The sequence below is a fragment of the Lactuca serriola genome, chromosome 5, assembly GCF_051521515.1.
Source record: "Lactuca serriola cultivar US96UC23 chromosome 5, Lser_US96UC23_V15, whole genome shotgun sequence".
NCBI classification, from domain to species: domain Eukaryota; kingdom Viridiplantae; phylum Streptophyta; class Magnoliopsida; order Asterales; family Asteraceae; genus Lactuca; species Lactuca serriola.
In genome coordinates this window covers 366786-379578 of record NC_136412.1, presented here as the reverse complement: position 1 = coordinate 379578, position 12793 = coordinate 366786, and the positions used below count along the sequence as shown (strand labels likewise).

The 12793-nt window shown below is 36.7% G+C and overlaps 1 long non-coding RNA gene across 5 annotated transcripts; it reads right to left on the bottom strand.

Moving 5' to 3' along the window:
- Positions 1 to 1230: 1230 nt before the first annotated feature.
- LOC145051764 (uncharacterized) lies at positions 1231 to 4965 on the bottom strand. Of its 5 annotated transcripts, none has more exons than XR_013683822.1 (9): positions 4616 to 4965; positions 4161 to 4419; positions 3754 to 3868; positions 3210 to 3675; positions 3094 to 3137; positions 2902 to 2950; positions 2563 to 2719; positions 2400 to 2487; positions 1231 to 2322 (listed from the first exon to the last, which is right to left on the bottom strand). It is a non-coding gene; the product is annotated as an uncharacterized LOC145051764 (long non-coding RNA). The 5 variants fall into 5 exon arrangements; XR_013683823.1 differs by having other exon boundaries at positions 2902 to 2945; XR_013683824.1 differs by lacking the exon at positions 3094 to 3137.
- Between the last annotated feature and the right edge of the window lie 7828 nt (positions 4966 to 12793).

Here is a 12793-nt window from a genome sequence, read left to right as displayed (position 1 = left end):
ACAATCCCGCACCTAAGTTGTTAGCTACAACTAGGCCGGCAGGCCTGGGGTGACAAACGTCATAACTTTCCAACGCTTGAAGAACGTTGTTATAGGCATCATGGTCAAATAGCATGGGTCTAAAACTCACATGGAGTATTAAAAACACATTTATTTATGGGGTTTTTCAAATGCCTTAGCGATTTACACATAAAACTATTATTTTAGGCATGAAAAGCACTATTGCAATCACAGTCTTGGAACAATCAAACTACAATCTACTATAGTAGAAAATATGGGATTTTCTTGGAACATTTAACATGAACAACCCTTTTTCATTATTTTTCATATAAACATTGTGACTAAATACTTATGAACTCACCAGCTTAAATGCTGACCTACACTTTCAAAACCACTTGTATTTCTTAAGGATTCAGTAATACAGGTAAACTGCAACTTTTGAAGAAGGGACGCTGCGGCGTTAGTTTAATTTCATTTTAAGCATCATATTGTAATTTTCTTTTGAAACAAGTACCTTTCAACAATGTAAACTTTTAAATTATATATGTGATGGTTGTATTGCTTTCTTTACTACGTATTCAATTGTTTCGATACTACATGAAGTCATCCGTTCTTGAACGATTCCGCCGTTTTGGTTTGAGGGTGAGACACAATGTACTCCTCCAGGGTCCAAAAATCCAAAATAAGCTCTTAATGGTTAAGACAATGACTTCCAAACCTAGATATGACTCTAATGAGATGTCTTAACACGTAAATTTGGCAACCTTACTCCTTTAAAAGGCTTAATGGGACCAAAACCCTAATAAAATTTGTCATAATCACCTAAACTCACTACTAGAAAAAAGGCTTTCCTTGTCAGACATTGTCTGTTGTAAATGCCTATACATGACAAATAAATGTTTGTCATTGAAAGCCATGTAATAAAGGATAATGACAAGCATTTGGCCTGTCATAAATTTTACGACAGACCTTGATGACCCACAATTACGACATACATACACGACACACGTTTTCGACATACATTTACGATTGGCTTTGTATGTCGTAATTTGTAACATTCTTGCAATTATGAAAAACTTTTATGACATTCTATACGACATGATTTTTGACATAGTTTGATGTATGTCATGGCATTCTATATATATATATATATATATATATATATATATATATATATATATATATATATATATATATATATATATATATATTCTTAATTTGTACCAAATATTAAACAAACTAAATTACACATTTAATGTCAAATAATGCAAAATAAGATATCATACATATACAAAAATACATTCCATTACCGTAACCATAATGTCAAAATGTTCTCTTGCAATTTTGGTTTTCATTTGAATTTTGTAAGGTTTTGGTTCCGTCGGAATCACTGATTCCAATTCTGTCGTAATCGCTGATTCTGGTTCCACCTTTAGATATAATTAAATTCCGTTGATTTGGCAGTGGAATGGAATCATAGATTCTGATTCCAACATAATCACAGATTCCGTTTCCATCAGAATCACTGATTCTGGTTCCACCTTCAGATAGAATTAAACTCCGTTTATTTGGCATTGGAATGGAATCACATATTCCAATTCCGTCGGAATCACAGATTCTAGTTCCACCCTTATTCCTTTTGTATTCTTTTAGATTGAGATAAGCATGGTTTAGCAACGCGTGACCACTTTCCACAAGATCCCTCCTGATATGCACCAGATTGATAGCTTTGGCTAAGTCCTCCAAAACACAAGCTTCTGGAACCCCGCAACTTCAAACAGAATTCCATCGATTCCAACACCATGCTAAGCCGATATCGGAACCTTCCAACCCTAAAATTAACCAAGGGTATTTTAGTAATTTCACATCACTCTAACACACACAAACACACACACACACACAGCCCTGCAGGATATTGAAGGGAAGCAGAAACACGACAAATAGAAGGAATAGCAGAGGGGTCTCGGGCACCAGCTCGGGCCGTCAGAAGGGCAGCATTCTTTTTGCAGCAATGACAACATCAGGTCCAGTAGAGCAACCCATTGCCTCCAACATTGCTTGTGGGGTTGATGGAAGCATGTAAAGGGCATTATCGGGATTTCGATAAAAAGCCGAAACTTCTTAATCAATCAAATCTTTTGCAGCATTTGATATGTCAATCACAACTTTACAAGCTGGAATAATTGTACTCGATGCATAGTCTCCTTCAGCTAATGGTTGTTGACTTTATCCATTTTTCCACACATGCAGATTCTTGTCACCAAATACATATGTAATTATGGTGTTTGTATCATCCAACATAAACATATGATTCACAGGACCCTAAAAGAAAAGTAAAAAAAATCATCAGAACTGCAGTAATCACTTTAAAAATGTGCATACAAAAGGTAGGAACATACAGCATCTGTGGAAAACTTAAGTAGTTTTCTCCAACATCTAAGGTGAGAACTCTGATCTTGGTATTTGATGCAGCTAATATTTTATCATCTATCATTACAAGAAAACATACGTTAGAAGAAAAAGGTTAAGACAATTTAAGGACCATGTGTTGGGAAGACTCACCAGAAAAATATATACAGATGAAGAGATAAGTTTATTTGAGATTTTCATTTCTTTTAACAGTTCGCCAGTTTCAGAGTTCATTTCGCATGTTGTTCCATCTGTACTTATAGCACAAAGTTTACGCCCTTTGTTTGCAAAAGAAAGAGCAGCAATTCTACTGCACATGGAAAAGTTTTGAGCTTCAGGTATTACTCCAAATTTGGTTATTTTAACCATCAATAATCAGAAAATTTATGATCATATATATCATCTTATTATTTTTCCTAGCATATCTATGATGATGTCTATAAGATTTCCCTTTTAACTCTACAGAAGTGGCATTAATGATGAAGACTTCACCATCATCTGTTCCCAGTGCCACCAAACAAGTACTATTTTCTTTTCTGCGCTGAGAATTAAGAGGGAGAAGAAGAAATAAGGGATTATGGAGCCGGATATGAAACTATTAAGGCAAAAATGGATTGTGAGAATTGAGATTTCCAATGCACTATAGAATATTCAAACATAACTCGATGGTTTTGGATCCCAAACCTGTAATTGAAACATAATCTCCTATCGGGATCTCTCACATAATCCTATAAATGGTTTTAAAGCTAATAAATAATATATTCAATCCAATCTTTTTTAAAATATATTAATAAAACTACCTGCAATTCTTGAAAGATAACCGAGATTGATTCATCTGTAGCAATGAAAGAAGGGATCTCAAGTTTTAGAGATTTGACTTGATATGCATATGAAGTGTTTATAAAGAGGTCTTCAAAATTTGGAGCAAAAAGAGAAGGCATCACTTTTGTAAAGACTTGAATGTTGCAGAGGACCTGTGTCAGTTGCAAAAACCTACTTCTTCAAATAGTATAATAAATATGATTAAAACAGTTTACACTAATTTTAATATTGGTTTTAATGTTGCAGAGGACGTGTGTCAGTTGCAGAGGACCAGAGTTTTTGAATCTTAGAGAAGGATGAATGCTTAAAAGTGGGACAGATACACCCAAAAGATCAATCTCTCATTGAGAGATTCCTTCTTGATTGCTGTTACCAACATCTTCATCCCACTCATGAAGGGATTCATTCATGATTGTTGTTACCAACATCTTCATCCCACCTCACCTGTTGAAATGGGTTTGAAATTTAATGAATTAAAGTATAAAATAATAAAACTAGTTATGAGGTTGACATGTGAAGTACCATTACGCATCTCCATTTTGATTTAGACCATTTGTAAGGAACTAAGGATCCATGTCACTTACTCCGGTCACATGGATTATCTTCACCTTTGAATTGACTACTCCAAATCCATAATCTGTAAGAAATGTCAAATGTCAGGTTGCATTAAATCAGGAAAGCTAATAAGTAAAAACACTAATTGCATATTCCAAAACGAAGTATGTGTTAGTAGTAACTAATATCCATATTAACGAAATTAAGGAGTATCTCCAATCTAGCTCTGCTATTACTCATATCAACATGAGTTTTTTGAGTAATCAGAGATGAAAAATTATCCATTGCTTCATCACAGACCAAGATACTACTGGAAATGTAAGGATGGTTGAAAAGAAGTAGAGTGAAACTGTAGAAGTTGATTGATTGTGTACCTGTTGATGACAGCATCTACGATGATTTGAATAGGATTAGCATCGGTTAACAGATGGATGATTTCCATTGCGTGTTTGAATATGCGAACAACCACGAGCTTTTTATCATTGTTTCTCCCATGCATCATGAGAGAGTTGGTTAATCGCTACATAATTGGGCATTGAGCCTTCCTGAACCTCCTTGCTTGGTACCTTCCAGTTGTGTGAGGCATGTAGATTGGATGCTTTGATGCAGTAGCAGTCTAGAAAGATCAGGAACCTGTTTACAGAATTCGCATATTATTCTAAATCAACCAGATCAAGATTGATGTTCATGAGCTAGAATCACAATACATTGAGCTTAATTTCATACAATCATTGAAGAAATTAACAGGAAGCGCAGATACTGAAACACATTACACAAACAAACATCTACTGATATCGGTGAATTTGGATTAATCGGTTAAGAAGATAACCTGAACGTCATCGTAGGTCCAGCGGTTAAAAAGCAAGATATTGCTGCGAGCCTTCCCGTAATCAACAATAGGCGCAACGACCTCCATTGCTTACAATTCTTACTCAAACTGTAAAGCAAAAGCCTTTGTGATTCACGAATCGGTGGAAGGAATGACAATGGCGTGACCGGTGGGGTAGTGGAAAGTCGGCGAGTGGTGAACGAGGATGGAAATAGCGAGGCAACGAGTTGATTTCTTGAGCGGGGAAACCCTAATCGATCGATGCTTTCTTTGATTTGATGGAAATGGTGACGTGATTTTGAATGGTAATACGAGATCTGAGGGTATCACCGTGTCTGAGCCTTCCAGTGAATTGTTGCAATAAGAAGCCCCACCAATCTTACAATGTACGATACTACCCTTTTATTTCTCTTTTATTCCCTTTTCAGTCCCTTGAAATATGATATATTCTTCAAAGGAAGATATATGGAAATATGAGTTGCAAACGTGAATTTCATCGTGACCCAAGTTTAGTCCATTATTTTATAAGTCATATCTTTTTTTTCGGAGCATTTCTTTGTGCATTGTTAAAAGAGTTAAGTAATGGATCATAGGTCGATGTAAAAAAATGTAACCTTTTATTTAGTTAACTGTGTTGGATATATATTAAAGGATTTCAATATAATTTAGACAACTTATGGACCATCTTCCATTTTCATAGTACCTTTTTTCGTATTACATATTTTAAATAGATAGTCATTTTATCCATAGGATGGTACTTGTAACATTCTCCTTACCTAGTCAAGATAGTCACCAACAACTATAATTAAAACGTACAATTTTTTTTCTTCCTTGCATCTTTTAACAAATAACGACTATATATCTTCTATCAAACTTTATCAAAAATACCCTGTATTAAAATTATATATGCATCTAAGATAATATCTATATAATAAATTATTCTATATTATCTTAAACACTTTAATTGTTCCTAAATTTCTTTAGATTGAATTTTAATTTTCAAAAACATTTTTCTATTAAGTTACATTATGTATCCTTTTAATTTTAACTTATTCTTATAGTATTAAAGGATAAAAGCAATTTATTTTACTCTTTAAAATACGACATAAATTAATGACAGATATTTATGTCTGTCGTAAATAATTGATATTTTACAGTATATGACATAGATTTTATGACAGACTTTTATGCCTGTCATAGAACTGCTGTATGTCGTAATTCGTCTGTCAAGAAAAGCCTTTTTTCTAGTAGTGACTCATGCATGCACCACAATAATATTGGGTTTTGAGCACTCTAGCACTCCTATGGTGTACATGCAACCCTATTAACCTTGGATCTATGTTTTCTCTATTATACATGTAAATATTAAATAATCCAAGGTTTCATCCTAACTGGAATATTATGAAGCACATATACTACAAAGTTCTAGTTAGATGACATACCTTTTGATGTAGCTTGATGTCTTCAAGCTTTAAGAGTTTAGCCCTAATAGTGTGGAAGCCTCAAGTGGAATCATAAATCACCAAAACACCTTGGAAGAACTTGAGAGAATATGTATGCACACTAAAATCGGCCCGCTCTTATGTCCTTATACACTAGCGCCATTTCTTGTGCCAAAGGCCTCTTTATATAGTATGGAGGATTAGGGTTGCATCCATGTAAACCCTAATACCTATGACCTTTCATTTCATAGGATCCATGGGTTAAAACTCCATGGACTATCCATGATAGCTTAGCCCAACCTAAATGAACTTGGCCCTTTCAATATATATATATATATATATATATATATATATATATATATATATATATATATATATATATATATATATATGAGTCCATATTTAATTAGTTCCTTTTGATCACTTAATTAAATCTTGACCAATACTAATTAAATAATATGATTCCATATTAATATATTAGAACTTATAATATATTAATATAAGTCATAAATATACTATTCTCAAAAGACTATCCATATAAATTGTACCGGTGAAGTGCTACCCAAATGGACCATGCAGGGTCGGGTCAAGTACATACCAAATATAGTTATGGACTTAGACATTAATCCAACAGTCTCCCACTTGGATAAGTCTAAAACTATTATTGAGTATGACTTCAAAAACCAATTGGTAGTCGTAGCTCTTAAAGTCGTTGTCGAAGTCTGATCTTGTCAACGAACTCTTACCTTTTTCGATGACTTGTCCATTAGATAAGGGATTATATATTCCTCCATTTTAGATATCATATGGTGTCACAACCCGATATTTCAACTCTATGTAATGACCTAAAAAGTCAAGTATTGTAACCACTTTTGATATAATGAAATTAACTTCGAAAATAAAAAGTCCAAAAAGTCTCTAAATAATTACCTACTATGTTTGATGTCATTAAACCGTGATCGTACGTAAAAAGAACGCCCAAATCTGACTTCGTATAATAAAGTTGTGATTTTTTCCAAGTTCGGCTTAGCGACAGACAACTAAAAACTCGAATCGGAGATCGAGCGACTTTTGGCCGGAATGACCTAAACGAGAATCGAAGGTCTCGACAATGGTATTTCAACGGTAAAAAGTCTGGCAAAAACAGACATCAGATAAAGAAGTTATGAATTTCTAACGAAATTTTCTTACCACGACCTTTTAAAAATAAATAACAAAAATAATTTCAAAATTTGCCAACGGAATCTAAACGAAAGTTGTAGAGCGTAGTCTCACCTACGCGTGGATATAAAGAACGTCGAAAACGGAGTTCGTATGAAGAAGATATAAATTTTTGAAGTTTATTAAATATTACAAATATAATTTTTAATAGAAATTTCGGTATTATCCGAAGGCTGAGTCGCACACGAGTACGCCCAGCGTACGCTCGTACGCCCAGCGTACTCAAGGCCTAGGCCTCGGATCGTCCACATCGCGCCCTATGCGAGCCTATACCCATCCCATCTGGAGTCCGATGCAGTCGAGGATGCGCTCATGCGTGACGCACGAGTACGCCCAGCGTACCGAGGCGGTTCCCACACCCTATAAAAGGGATGCGAGGGTTCCGAAGAAATGGCTCATTTTCCTCTCAACTTTCTTGCTTTTGCCTCGTTTTCCGTGCAAGTGATATCCCGAAGCCCCGGTTACCTTGCTCAAGTCCCAAAGGTCGTTTGTGCTCCCGAGATTCCCGAGAATCCCAAGAAAATCCGCTTTCTCGAGTCAAAATTCTGCTCGGTTTTCATCTCGCCTCATTCCGATCTTTCTAGTGAGTTCATACCCATTAATTAACCTTTTAAATGTTCTATAAATGCTTTTATATGCTTTCAAGGGGGGAATACAAGTAAAACACACGATTATTATTGTGTGTTATATAAAGTTTATGTTAGGTCTAGTTTGTGTTGCGTCTTGGGCTCGTTAGCTAGTCCAGTTTAGTCTCCGGTATGGGCCTGTCCATCCGTGAGTTATTTTGTAGGGTTTATTATTTATAGATGCTTGCATGCATTCTAGAACGTAAGATTTGACAGAGATTTTAATAGCGTTCACGTTCTTATTCTTTTGTAACCCTAATATCCTCTACAGCGGAAGTTCTTCATCGAGCTCTGCTGAGGATTGAGTTAATTGAATCATTCAACTCATTCAGATCCATTCTTATGTTTTTATCTTACTGTTATTACTTTCTTGATTCGCCTGTTATAAGATCTGATCGATCAAAGAGTTTTATAAACTCATCAATTGGTATCAGAGCAGGAGGATGTGTAATTCATACACATCTCTTCTGTGAAAGAAGTGATTAGGGTTATTCCGCATTAACTGATATTTATTGAGCCGTCACTCCATAATTGACGTATCTCATTATTTATTCGTTTTGCCCTAATATTACATATTACAAGTCTGATCTTGCAACAGGTTAAACGATCAAGCATGGACGATTCTCAATCTAATCCTATCAACATCTCAAATAGTATTGGATCAACAACAAAGATTCCAATTCTTTACACTCAAGATTACGAGGTATGGGCGCATCACTTTGAAGACTATGTCATTGGATCTGAAGATAATAGGTATCTTATATGGGAAGCTATTGTGTCTAGACCATTTGCTCATTCAGGAACATCCAGAATCATTAAAACTCAGAAAGAGTATAATGATCTATTAAAAGATGTGAAAGACGTTGCTCAAGATGAAAAGGAGAAGTTTTAGTGCAACATCAAAGCATTAAGACTGATCCAATTCGCTCTTCAGTCTGACACGTTTAGGTTGGTGAGTTCCTGCAGTACAGCTAAAGAAATATGGGATCGGCTGCGAGAGTTGTATTCTACAGATGAAGATTTGGAACACTCAATTCAGACCTTGCTTTTGTCTGAGTTTGGTGAGTTCAAGCAAAACCCCGATGAGTCTGTTAAACAGACGTTTGATCGCTTCAATCATCTTCTCAGCAAGATGATCAAACATGATATCGAAAGGAAGCTGATTGAACAGAAGGTCACCTTTCTGAATGGCTTAAGATCCGAATAGAGAGCGGTTGTGTCTACAGTTAAAGCTCACGAGCAGTTCAAGTCATATTCGTTGGCGAAACTGGTGGGAATTCTGAAATCCCAAGAAAAGATAGTGATGCAAGAGAAGAGTGTGGTCTCAAATTTGGGGTCCTTGGCTCTCCTGTCTAAAAGCAAGAATGTAGTAGAAGATGAAGATCTGAACCTGGAAGACTACGATCTAACTTCAGAAGATTATGCTATGATGGTGTCCAATCCAAAAAGGTTCATCAAGAAGAGGTTTCCTACCAATAAGAACCGAAATTGGCAGGGAAGCTACAGTTCAGAAAAAGTAAGGGAGGAGCCGAAGACTGAGGAGCCAAAGAAAGAGGAAAAGGTTGAAGGAGATTCTGGTGTCAGCTGCTATTACTGTGGAGGAAAGAATCATTATGCTAAAGATTGTGTTTTGAAGAAAATGGCAGAGAAAGATGAGGAGAAAGATGAAGAAGCAATCCTGATGAAAAAGCTAGAAGAGATTAAGAGAAAGAAAGTTGCTACTAATCCTTCTATGAATGCTCTTATTGTACAGGGTTCGGCAGAGGATGACGAGTTCGGTGGCGTACAGGTGTGGTCGACCGACTCAGAAGATGATGAAGTGAGAAAACCTTCGCATGGAAAGGCGTATGTTGCAAGAGGTGGTGAAAGCAGTGGAAAGTGTCTGATGGTGACTGACGTATCTCACATGAGGGGATACAATACAGATGGTGGAAATGAGGACACCAAGGAGCGAGAGGACTTATGCTTTATAGCAAAACCTCTCAGTGTGCAGATCAATGAACTTGATGAATTGATCAAGAAGGTACAATCTCTTTTTATTTCATTCAAAATTCCACAAAAATCATATGAAAAGGAATTAAATAGCTTAAATTCTAGAATCTCAAATCTGGATAGTTGTTTAACTCAAACACGGGTCACCAATTCTAACCTAACTGACCAAATAAGCAGGGTGTCATCCAAGAGTGAGGAGCGAAGGATGTGGATTGAGCAGAAGGAGTTAGAGCTGATTAAGTCTAAGGATGAAAACATTTATTTGCAAAGAGACAATTTGAAACTTTTAAAACAAAGAAATGTTTTTTGTTTGATTGCTAAAAGACTTTATGCTAACATTACTCAACTGCATCTGAATTGTGAAATAGGGCAGAAAATACATCGCATGATTTTACCCTTCCTTGAGTTTAAGGAGGATGAAATCGATGCTGAAGCATACAACTGTGAAAGTGTTGTATCGTCTGATGATGTGAATCCTACTTACATGTATGGTCTGGACAAAATAGAATCTTTTATAAAGTCCAAAGACCATAAGGACATGCTGAAAAATCTTTTGGATGAAAACGATAAGCTGAAACTAAGGACCGAAACCATACAAAAATTCGACTCATTGAGTGCCAATTTAGGTTCAGAAAATAAAATTGATGTTGAAAACGCATCTGAACTTAATGAAGACGATGATATGAGTGAAACTTCTGTAGAGGTTGAAGTTGATTGTTCTGAGTTTGTCAAGAGCGAACCCGAAAACCACAAAAAACCTAATTTCTGAAAATTCTATGGAATTCGCTCGTTTGTCCAAGAATAAGTCCCCAACCCTCAAAGAAAAAGCTCTTGTGTTTCAGAAGGTTAGAACTACTCCAAATCAGGTGTATAAAGTCACAAGAGTAACCGAACATCAAACAGCCGAACTCACTGCCATAGTGAACGAATATAACGCAGATGGCTGTGATAAGTTCTTCTGGTCTGCTCCTATAGATAATGCCGACGAAACAGTTGGTTTGTCAGAGCGAACGTCCTGGAAAACAAAAGGAAGATATGTACCAGAGCCGCTGAATAAGCCTGACAACTTTGACGTGCCAAGCACAAGTGGCACAAAAGAAATACCTGTAGAAGAAGTCAACTCCACAAGCGAAACCTCATCTATGAAGAGTGAACCGGCTGTCAAGAAGCTAAAGCAAAAGGCTAATATCCATAGACAACCGAAACAGGTGAAAAATCAAAAGCAGCAAAGAAACCTAAGATACAAAAAGAATCTCTCAGAGCGAAAGCAGTTTTGGCGCTCTCAAAACACTCATTTCTCTTATCATGATAGAAATTCAAAGTCAGAGAAAAAGACTTTCGGGCCGCATGAGGAACAGAACCGAAAGGTTAGGTTCGGTCCTGAAAGCAAAAGCAGCCGAAAGGACAGGTTCGGTCCCGAGAGCAAAAGCAACCGAAAGGATAGGTTCGGTCACGAAGGCAAAAGCAACCGAAGGTCCAGGTTCGGTCCCTCAAATGACCAAAAACAAAAGGTTCATTTAGAACCTCAAGTCAGGAAAAACTCCCAGTCTAAATTCACCCATTCTAATTCTTCTCATTCTCAATTCTCTTCTAAACCCTATTCTGTTCCTGCACAAAATTCAAAATCATCAACGAACTTGAAAGGAAAATCGAAGATTTCCTTAGTCCAGGAAGACCGAAAGCAGACTAATACCCAAACACCAAAATCTGAAACCAAAACATCTGTAACTAACCCTAACAAAATCAAAGTTTTCACTATTAAGAGGAAAGATGAAACAACATTAATAAAAAGAACATATCTTGTTGATATTTCTCTTAATATTCCTGTTCCTGCGAAAGGCTCACGTGGACCCAAGAAACTTTGGGTTCCTAAATCTGCTTAATTTTTGCAGGTTATAAGTGACGAGCAGTTCGATGAAGAATGGTACATTGACAGTGGCTGCTCACGTCACATGACAGGAAGGAAGGAAGAGCTAAGGGAGTTTCGATCTCTTCAAAATGGTGGGAATGTCAAGTTCGGCAACAACTCTTATGGAACGATAAAGGGTTATGGGATGATAACCAATGGAGACTTTACAATAAGAAGGGTGGCGTACATTGAAGGGTTGCAGCACAATCTCATCAGTGTATCTCAACTGGTGGACGGTACCGGTCTCAAGGTTTCATTCGACGACGAAGGTTCAGAGATTATAGAGAAGAAATCCAATAAGTTCATTCTTAAATTAGACCGAAAAGACGAAATGTTTCCTCTCAATCTCAAACCAATCAAAGGAAATCCAGCTATATGTCTTTTGTCCAAAGCTCATTCTGACGAAAGTTGGTTGTGGCACCGAAGGCTCTCACATCTCAACTTCAAAGACATCAACAAGCTTGTCACCGGAGGTCATGTTCGGGGTCTACCATTGCTCAAGTTTGATCGAGAACACTTGTGCACTGCATGTGAAGTGGGGAAACAAAGTCGTCAAAGTCACCCATCCATCATAAACACAAAAGTTGTTGAACCACTTGAGTTGCTTCACATTGACTTGTGTGGTCCATCATCAATCGAAAGTATTGGCGGTAGCAAGTATATTCTTGTTTTCATTCATGATTTCTCTTGTTTTACATGGGTGTTCTTTCTGAAGCACAAATCTGAGGCTACTCCTAAGCTAAAGATGTTCATCAAGCAGGTTGAAGTGCAACTGAGAAAAGTCGTTCGCAACATTAGGAGCAACAATGGACTGGAGTTCAAGAACAGAGAATTTGAAGACTTTTTGGCAGAAAAAGGAACCAGTCACAACTTCTCAGCCCCCTACACGCCTCAACAGAACGGAATTGTCGAAAGATGAAACCGATCCTTGTGTGAGGCGGCCCGAACTATGCTAAGTTTCGTTTCTCTTCCTTTATATTTCTGGGTT